At 41.5% G+C, this 9,981-nt stretch overlaps 2 long non-coding RNA genes across 4 annotated transcripts; one reads left to right on the top strand and one right to left on the bottom strand.

The window, feature by feature from the left end:
- The first annotated feature begins 229 nt into the window (after positions 1 to 229).
- On the top strand, positions 230 to 8,896 carry LOC136759088 (uncharacterized). 3 transcript variants are annotated; one of them, XR_010820007.1, is made up of 7 exons: positions 230 to 403; positions 2,086 to 2,228; positions 2,711 to 2,802; positions 3,578 to 3,623; positions 5,295 to 5,368; positions 6,198 to 6,274; positions 8,417 to 8,896. It is a non-coding gene; the product is annotated as an uncharacterized LOC136759088 (long non-coding RNA). The 3 variants fall into 3 exon arrangements; XR_010820006.1 differs by having other exon boundaries at positions 240 to 403; positions 2,711 to 3,623; XR_010820008.1 differs by lacking the exons at positions 230 to 403; positions 2,086 to 2,228; positions 2,711 to 2,802; positions 3,578 to 3,623 and adding an exon at positions 4,181 to 4,337.
- LOC136759089 (uncharacterized) lies at positions 3,052 to 3,915 on the bottom strand. The gene is made up of 3 exons (XR_010820009.1): positions 3,787 to 3,915; positions 3,565 to 3,616; positions 3,052 to 3,455 (listed from the first exon to the last, which is right to left on the bottom strand). It is a non-coding gene; the product is annotated as an uncharacterized LOC136759089 (long non-coding RNA).
- Positions 8,897 to 9,981: the final 1,085 nt, after the last annotated feature.

The raw sequence follows: 9,981 nt of genomic DNA, 5'->3' as shown, positions 1-9,981 counted from the left end.
TTGCGCAGACGGCGCTAGATTGATTTAGCGCATGCTCACTTTGAGAAGACAATGCGCCAAATCAATCTAGCGCCGTCTGCGCAAGTGCAAAATCAATCTGATTGTTAGTGGATGCACGATATCCAGCGGGTGCATGATTCGTAGTATGTCATAAACTCCTAATACAATGTACTTTTTTCCTGGCCTCCTTCATCCTTTTTCTTTCCTTCAAATATTTGTGTGAATTAGAATAAATGCAAATACTCTCCTCTGTTAAAAGGGGATTACTGGAGATAATTGCAGATCTGTGGAAGTGTGATTTAAAGAAAAGAAGAGGCCGAAGTATGAAAATGTACATGAGTTGCAGGAGCCCGCTGTTCAGCTGTTAAACCATCACCAGAATCTCAGAGACCTGCTTTTTGAGGTAGGGAGGCCAGAAGGCTATGGACCAATCAGAAATCCCACCAGCCAGCATCACCTATGTGCTTTTGCCACTATACAACAGGCCCCAATTGCAGCTGGTGTTTACTAATTGTTCCATCTGAGTTCTCAATTATTTTCCCAAATGTGTGGCTTTGATATGGCAATTCGGCACTTCTGTTTTTGAACAGCTCCTGATTCAAACAAATCTGTGACACCTCTATGGGACCATCGCTCTTGTACTCTCTGGAGATCAGATGTCTTGAAGACAGTTGTTAAATGGGATGTCTGGCAGAAAAAGAGCACTAATGTGGTGTAAATCAGCTTATTTTTAGAGCTGCTTATGCCCTCATTACATTTGTTAACAGATATTTTTCTGCCTCCCTGTACAATTGTAATGGCAGGCACAACCTTCACCTGGAGATTGTCTTTTAATATACATTCTTGAGTTCATGTTATACTGGGTAGACATTAATTACATTTTGCTAATGGTATAAGGATGCTGGCAACTGAAATAATTGCAAGATTGTTATGTGATAAGCATGTTATTAGGTGGCCTGAATTACTCCAGTTCAACATTATCATTATGAAATTTCTAAGCAAATGCCCAGGGTGATTTACAGTTGTTACAATATATCACATTATTGTTTTGTATACAATTTATGCAGTTTGATTGTGACTGGAGCATTCTGGGTAATGTCCCTTGCTCAAGGTTATACCAGCAGTGTCGCCTACCTGGGACTGAACCCACCCCACCCCTCCTCTCAGGAGTCCAGAGGTTTCAGATGTTTGTGTGTCCTTTGTTGGAAGTAAAAACCTGCTTCCATTTATGAACTCTGAATCTATTTAAGCCATCAGTGGATTTGCAAGGCAGCGTTAAAGCACAGTTTTACTGTTCTCTATGGATAAATACATAAAATACTTTGGTGTGTTTTGTTTAACAAGCCTGATGCTGCTTTGGGACCAACCCCAACTATCTTTAACCTGTGCTAATGTCTGTGAAGTGTTTTGCTGTTCTGAGAATCCAGCTGCATCAGCACCAGTGTGTGATTACTGTAGGAATTCATATCAAAATAGCTGTGTGGCACAGTCAGGGGTAGGGGGGTACTCTGCTGTAGATTATCACTGCAGGTTAAAGACAATCTTCATAGAGACATTTGTGTAAAGCAGGGCCAATTTGCATTAGATGACAAGCTTTTTTCATCTTGGTTCGATTTAATTTTCTGCCTTGACACCAGTGTAATGGAAAACAGGGCAATTATGATGTATCAAGTGTGTCCTGGATGATAGTCAATGGAACTAGGAATCTGTGTGCAGCCTACAGAAATGATTGTGCTTGATTTATGCTTGCAAGTACGTATCATTTCAGTTACACATGATTAATGTCATTTTAAAATGTCCTTAGGTCTTTTTATCTAATTTCCCCACCTTAGATTAAGCCATGATGTTAAATACTGTACATTTGCTTGATCTTTTTTCTCACATTTAAATCAAGATTAGAATAACAGGAAAATATCCCACTGTCAGCTTGTGACCAGCAGGCACTGCCTGTTTGAAATCTAACAAGCAAGACATTTTACAGAATACTTGCAAATCATGAGTGTATGAAGAAGTGATAAGCCAACAAAGAGATAGAAGAATTGGTCAAATTGGTTTCAGCAGCTAGCCTGTGGTGCTCTTTTCCAGTCAGGGCTCTGCAGAGACAGGCTGAGCAGCTGGGCGTCCCTGTGGGCTTGCTGTCCGTGCGGACCGTGGTGGAGAGGCTGTGGGAGCTGTCTGCGCCAGTTGAGGGATATACTGACCATGTCCTTCTGAACACAGTGAAGAGGGTACAGCATTTTGTTTCTCTTCCGGTTAATGCTCATTTGTGCCAGATAAAGAATGACCAGTTTCTGGAATCAGAGTCAGAAGTTATTTCTTGTCTGAATACAGAATGAGTAAAAAGCTGTGACCAGATAGTCACTTGTGTGTGTCACAGTTTTTATTTTTTTAAATTCTAAGCAGCAGAAAGTGGCTTCTGGCAATAAAGGAACCATAAGGTTTCATAGCTTTGTTCTTTGGCATTCATGGATAGGTCAAAGATTTGATTTGGTCTAGCCCAAAGAATGAATAGCCACTATAGGTCACTAAAAGGTATTTGAAAGGCAATTACTCCAGTCCAAAAGAAATGGAACAAAATGTAGATCTTTATTTAAGAAACCAAGGCTTAATATGTTTTGGCAAGTCACAGAAATGTCACTGTGCTGGGTGTGAAAACAGGGGTGTTTATCTACTGCTGGAGCTGTGCTGTTGTGCTTTGTTAAAATTGCAGGATCAGATGGGCGGCCTCCTGCAGTTGGTGAAGGTGCCACTTTCTCTCAGCACACTGTTGCCAGCTATTGTGAGGAGATTTGGAAAGTGGAGGTGAGAGAATCCCAGCGGAAGCGATTCATCTGGAGACAGCCTGTTCTTCATTCCACCCTCCTTGTTCCACACTCAGTCTTTTAGCAGGTACTTCCCCTGCCCCCAGTCAAATCACTAGGTTTATCTAGTGCACAGGGGAATTTGATTTATGCCTAGCAGATCCATTGAGCAAGGTTTTATTTGTATTTTTTTTTTTCATCTCATCACCCCCTTCTCCCCATACAGGTATGGCAAGCTCTCCAGCCAGTGAACCATGGACACTTATAGTGTTTATTACAAACCAGAGTTAAAACCAACAAACAGCAGGGCACAAAGTCTGCTGAGCACAGCAAAAGAATGGCTATTACAGCTAATGCTTACTTAATCACCTTTAATGCTTTGGGTGAATAATACCCCCAAACATTAAAAATACACAAATCTAAATCTAGTATAGGGTTTTAGATATAGGTATTTTTTGATAGTGTCCTAGAAAATTGCCCTCAATAATACCCTGTTAGCAGCAACAGAGATACCAAAAATCACAGCAATGGAAAAGTGTCTCAAGATAGTCAAAGATTCATGGTCTCCAATGTGCACCATATCCTCCCAGTCTGGCAGCAAGGGTCCCTCCCGTCAGGTCCCTCCTCTCCACTGGACTCCTCCCCACAGCACAGCTGACAACCAGAATGGGAGAGACCATAGCAAGGGCTCAGGACAGCAGTCGGCACCATAGCAGATAAGTTCAACCACACAATATTTAAATAAGTGTATATTCCTTCTCACTTGTTAACTGCAGGTCTCTCCTCGGGTTAGCCAGGATCTCGACTCACCAGCACTAGAAGGTAAGTGGAAATCAGCTGACTCACAGACTTAACCAAGAGTCCATTAATCTCTTTTACAGATTCTTATTCTCTAGGGAGCTAAGCATTACGGGGGAAGCAGGAAATGGATAAGCATGAACCTCTCCTTACTGTTCAACTGACCCAAATACTAGGAATACTTAACTTATGGTGACTGGAAACCCTCACAGCTCCACCAATTCCATCCTGGTCCCATAGCTTCTGTTTCCTAATCCTATGCTCCTTGCAACAGCTGTACTCTCCCAGTGTCTGCTATCGCTCACCACTCATCTAAGGTTCTGACAGTGTGGGAGTCAAATCAATCCTGAGTGAGAGCAGGTGTAATAGTATTTCTGGTAGGCAGCTGGACGCCACTAAAGTCAAGGCAGGTGTGCCTCATTAGGTGCACAAAGAGACTTGTGAGAATGTTCAACAAAACCACAGGTGACTAATTAAATTATTAGTGAATGGCAACATTAATCTAATTAAGCAATTAAAGAAAATAAGTGAATAATCAACACAATAAATAGTGCAATCAAAACCCAAACAAGAAACTAATAAAAGATAAGTGATACAATAATTAGTGCAAATATAAAGCATCCTCTGTGACACTTACAAATGTATAAATGCATTTCAAGGGGCACACACCTGTAATTTACTGAGGGAGGATCAGTGGGAGCTGTAATCAAGAAGGACAATGGGATTCACAACTCCATGGTCAGGAAATGAATAATTTTTCAGCAGCTTTTGAATCTGGGCTAGTGTTTTTGCAGGGTCTCTGAGTTAATTAGGCTACCTGGCACTACTGATTATCTCCACAGTAGGTTTTCTGGCTAATACATTCCACACTGCATTAGCGATTACATGGACATGTCTGGTGGGGGAGGCTGTCTAGTCTACTGTCTCTGCAGTGTGATTACAGAGTTTTCTGTATACAGGCCTATGAACAATCCAGCCACCGAGCTAGTGATCCGTATTCAGGACAAATTCTGCGGTGTGCTGTCACTGCGTGTCATGTCAGAGCACTGCTACCACCAATCCTTTAGCAGTGGTTTTCCTCATTGTGTTTTTGTGCTTGTTAAAGACTTCCATTCCTGACTGTACACAATTCATATTATGGTCTTATCTACACTTTTAATTTAATTTGGTGGGATTGGAAAGATAGATGTATATTTCAGTACAAGTAGATAGAGTAAAGATCGAGGGTAGATTCAGGTTGGCCTGCCCGTGTCAGTCAGATACAATAACATGCGTTTCTACAGCGTCTTCCATCGATCAGTGGATATGAACCCAGCTCTGTATAGCCCTGCAATGCCCCCCTTGGAGACTCCACTAATAAGCCATTTTCCTAACTGTCCCTGAAGTGCATGTTCTTACAGGAAAAGGTGAGAAAGAACAGGCTTGTATATTGTGCCCTTGCAACATGCAATTAGCAATTAGTCACTTTGCAGGGGTAAAGGTTAGTGTTGTAAAGCATAAGACTCGTAAGAATTCCCATGTAGGTTTTCTTGCTGATGTTCATTATCAACATATCGGTGCTCAGAGAGTCTGAATAGTGTGAAGGGCTACTTAATGTGGATGTGTCATTTAAAACCTTTTCTTTCTGTTCTACTCCAACATCTCCCATTTCAGCACCACTAAGGGGCTCCTTGTGCTTTTGTTTTTGTGGTATAGAAGCCTCCTATCCTTGAAATGGTCTGGCATCTGCACAAGGAGAACATTGTTACTTTGGAGGAGATTCTAGAGAGGTAATGGGAAAACCATGTCTTTAGTGGAGCTGATCTTTCTCTTTCTGTAACTTTGGACCCAAAGAAGGAAAGACCAGCTTTGTTCTGTTGGAAATATGTAGCTTCAGTAAAAGGTGATCTGGACACTTCCCACTGAGATGGCAACTCTCTTGGTTGGTGTTTATATTGTGATGTTCAAGAGTGACAGTTACAGTAAGCATTGCAGTTTATTCCATAGACTGTGCAAGCCACACTAAGTCAGTCATACTGGAGAGATGTTCTTTTCTCTCTCTTATTCAGGTAGGGCTGTAAGCTGTGAGTTAAACGTGTGTGCGTGTCTTCCTGGATACATTTGATGTATTTGATGTATTTGATGTGGGTCTGTATGGAGGGACTATATTTGTCAGTCTACAGAAGTTCTTCCTTCACACTCTGACACAGATCCTGACTTTCAAGCCCCAGTTGAAAAGTCAGAACATTGGCAGCCAACAGAAAATGACAAACTGCATGCTGCGTACTCTTTTATATAGATATTTTTGGGAACCCCTGTTAGCAACATAATTACATAAACTGTCTACCTGAAAGAGCTTGAATGGGTTTGTTGCAAACCACAAGACCAAAAAGTTGCACTTGTTGCACTTGGATTTTCAGTGGAACGGTCTCTGTGCTGGTTCCTACTGTAGACCTGCAAATCATTTTTGCTGAGGACTTAATTTACCCCACATCTTGTAAATACTAAGGTTTCACTTTCATTATGTAGATCTGATGTTCCATAAAAAGGTGCATCTTGTGTGATGAATTGCATGCATGACTGAACTAAAAAAAGGTCTGTGATTCGTCCCTCTTTCAGTCTCTGATGCTGTTGGCATGCGGTGGATGGGGAGTTTTGCTAAAACCTGCCCTCTGTTGATGTGTCTGTATCGGAAGGTAAGGGGGTAAAGACCAAATCCAAAGAATGGGTGGTTAAATGTTTTCAAAAAAACTTCAAGCATTCTGTTCTATCAATTAATTAATTCATACTTTATTCTTCTTCTTTGAATGGATAATCATCAATGTTTGTAACCTTCCTCTCCAACCTGGCATAAAGCAACACGGAAGAATGCCAAATTAACAAACACTTTGCCTTAATCCCTTCAGTGTGTGTCAGTGCCTTTCTTTAGTTTCTCCAATGTGCCGCAGATAGCTGCGGATTTAAACCTAGCCTTGCTGAGGTGCTGAGGCATTGTTTTGAGTGGTGGGTGGGTGAAAGATTATTTTAATCTCGCAAGGACAGCAGTTCCCTTGTTATAACATTTTGTTCATTCAGAGCCTGTGCTGCTGTACAATACAGGGCAATTGTTTGTCACTAATGGGAAATTTACATGATGTTCATCAGCTGCAATTGCTTCTACTTCTCCCTTATCGTTACATTAAAAAAAAATCAGTGTGTGTACATATGACCTGGTTGGACAGTCTGCCATGTCCACTGCAACTTGTACATCTTAAAGGTGGATAATGGTCAGGGTTTATTGCAAGGCCCTACTGAAGCAGCTCAGTCGAACTCCAGCGTGCACACCTGGTTAGACAGGGTCACACTCACACAGACTGCAGATTTGCTGCCAGGAGTTGCCCTCATGACAAGAGGGTAGGGCTGTGGTAGCTGTTAAGCAACTAGTGGTGTGTTGTGTCCCGTCACACACAACCTCTTCGGAGAGCTAGAGTGCCAGACTCCTGGATGAATTAATTGTAGGAAGAGGGCTAGAATAATGGTGAACGCTGCTAGGGTCACTGTGAGTGTATTAGGAAGTGGACAAACGAGGATATCACAGCACTAAAGAGGGACTGGTTTGTCTGTGGTATAGCAGTCGCTGAAGTGGTGAAAGAGATTAACTCCAAGGCCTGGCAAAGGGCCCTTGCTCCTCCTGTAAGTGAGATCTGTATTTTACAAGGGGTTTTGATTTGTTTGTGGCTCTCTTGACTTGCGGTCAACTTGTCCAACCATCTGCACCCAGAATTATTATTTTAAATGGTATTAGGTGTTAGGGTATGTTCTGTCATGCTGCTAATACAGAACTATTATTGGCCTTTCCTCTTTCTCTGAGTTTGTTTTTGTACACAGGGTACTAGCTGACATTCTGCTGATGAGGCTTTGTGTCCTTCAGGACTTTCCAGTCTTCCATGTTTTTAATTATTGTGCTCATTTGTAAGATAACTAACCCTACCAGGCAGAATGAAAATCGTATTAGGATTTTAATTTCCTGACTAGAAACTTAGTAATCTTATTTTGCAACTATGTTATTGAAGGCTGTAATTGATTTAAGTATTTGGAAGAATTGCCCTATGGCCTCTGTTGGGAGAGTCTGTTGGAGGGACTTCCCAATAACACTCTCCTGGGCATTGACATATATTCATATGGGAACTCTTGACTTAATTTCCCGCATGTATACAAGTTCGGCTCACTGACGTCCCCTGCAAAACTGAAAATGTGTCTTCAGTTGAATGACACACTGGTCATTGAAAACCCGGGTGCATCCTGAACAGTCTGGTGACGGCACATTGGTGGCTTGGGCCATTAGCAACAGACGGACAATACACCTGTTGCCCTGGCACATACACTGCTTACTGACACATTAAAGATTATCCCTGACTCATTATGCAAAACCAAGATGGAAATAAAGCATGGACAATATGAGCTGCAGCTCAGGTCTGCACAGGTCAAAGCCCTGCCTCTTGGAGAGGGTGGGGAGGGAAGTCCGCATTTGACCAGTTGGAGGGACTGCTGTTCAGATTTCTGCTGTTGCTGTTTCTCCTTTCTATTTATTGATGTTATTTACAATGTCTTCTATTCTCTGCACCAAGAATCCAGTATGTCTCTGTGGTATTGTTCCAAAAATAGTCTTGTATAACTGTCAGAAATAATGATACAACCACAGCCTATTAAAACCCTTAATCAAACATTATTATAGCGTACAATCAGTCCAGATGTTTTTGTGTTGTGTTGGGGGGAAGATAAGACCCCTATTTATAGATCACAATGGCACAAAGTAATCCAAACTTAATTAAGGTGGGCACCAACATTTATTTGTTTAGTTTCTTTTCAGATAGATTGTCTCTACAGGACCATAAAGGAGAATCAGCTGTGTGATCCATCCATGCTGCAGCCGTGCAAACCACTGCATCAACGGTCAACACACACTGAAATACAATCAAAAAACAAATCGCTGAATAGAAAAGCTTTTATCATACACTGTACAGCTCTGACGTGGGGAAAACTTTTCCTCGAGTGACAATAAAACTCTTTGTCTTGTTTATGCAATGTCCAAACCCCTGGGAGCTCTCTAGCTCTGAAATCAGGTCTGCCAAGGGTTGTCAACCCTGATCCCGAAGAGGTTGGACTTAATTAGTCACAATCACCATGTGTTCAAGGTATCCAGTGATTGATAATTTAGAGAGACCTGTAAAACCTGCAGGATTGTGGCTCTCCAGGAACAGTCACCCCTGATGAATGCTATACCACTGTTTTAACAGAGGTGTATTGTATGTTCATAATGTTTAATACATTTTCTTAATTAACTGTGAAATCAAATCCATAATCACACACATACCAGCTGCACTCCACAAAGATCCACACCTAAGAGGAAAAGGAATAAACTCAAAATATAAAGTTTAAAATAGGGGTGGCTAACCCTGGTCCTGGAGAGCTGCAATCCTGCATGATTTCTAGGTCTCTATTAATTACCAATCAATTGATATCTTGAACACAGGGACATTTAGCCTAATTAAGACCCATAATTGGTTCAATTAAGCAGTTAATGATCTGGATAAAACAAAAACCTGCAGACCCTGCGGCTCTCCAGGACCAGGGTTAGCCACCCCTGGTTTAAAACCTTTCAACATTTCCTCCTACATTTCTAAGAGTAACTGTAAAGATCTAGAGGTGCAAATCTACCAAGGAAACAGATTTTGTAGTGAACTTGAAATTGCAGCTGTAATTAAAATGTAAAAAAAAATATGAATCATATTAATTAATTTAAAAGCCTATTTAGGTTTATGGGAAGTGTTTTTCTAAATGTTGTAGTACATTAATGCTTTTCACAAGTGAAAATAAACAAAAAGTGGCTCATATTGTATATTATATGAACTGTTCATCCCTATGGTAAATAAAAACACTGGTGGGAGCACAAAACAAAACCAATAAATGTCAGTCTTAAAATGCTCACAAAGTAGAAACCTCACAAAGCATTTTTATTGCAGTGTAGATTTATTGAGTGTTCACAAGGTCCTTTCAGAGGTGATGACGTCGCCCATAAACTGGGTGCATTCAGGGCAGATGTCCTTCAGGCTGCAGCCGCTGGCATAGAGGTGAGGGAACTCCTCCTCCACAGAGGGCCGCGTGAGGCTGCGCAGGGACCTGAGGGACGGAGAGGGACAAGGGAGACCATTATGGGGTGTCCTCCTCATCGAAGCAGAGTCTACTAAGGCTGGGGAACTGTGGGAGGCACAATCCCAGACAACCAAATTTAAGTGTGTCAACATTGCAATAAACGCAGAACAAGATGGCACTGTGGAAAGGCAAATCTGTGCACTCTGGGGGATGTGGTCAAAACATTGTAAAATGACATGTATGCGAGGAGACTTACTGAAAGACTTCACTT

Source organism: Amia ocellicauda, chromosome 9 (genome assembly GCF_036373705.1).
Source record: "Amia ocellicauda isolate fAmiCal2 chromosome 9, fAmiCal2.hap1, whole genome shotgun sequence".
In the NCBI taxonomy this organism is placed as follows: Eukaryota; Metazoa; Chordata; class Actinopteri; order Amiiformes; family Amiidae; genus Amia; species Amia ocellicauda.
This window is presented reverse-complemented; position numbering and strand designations above follow the sequence as displayed.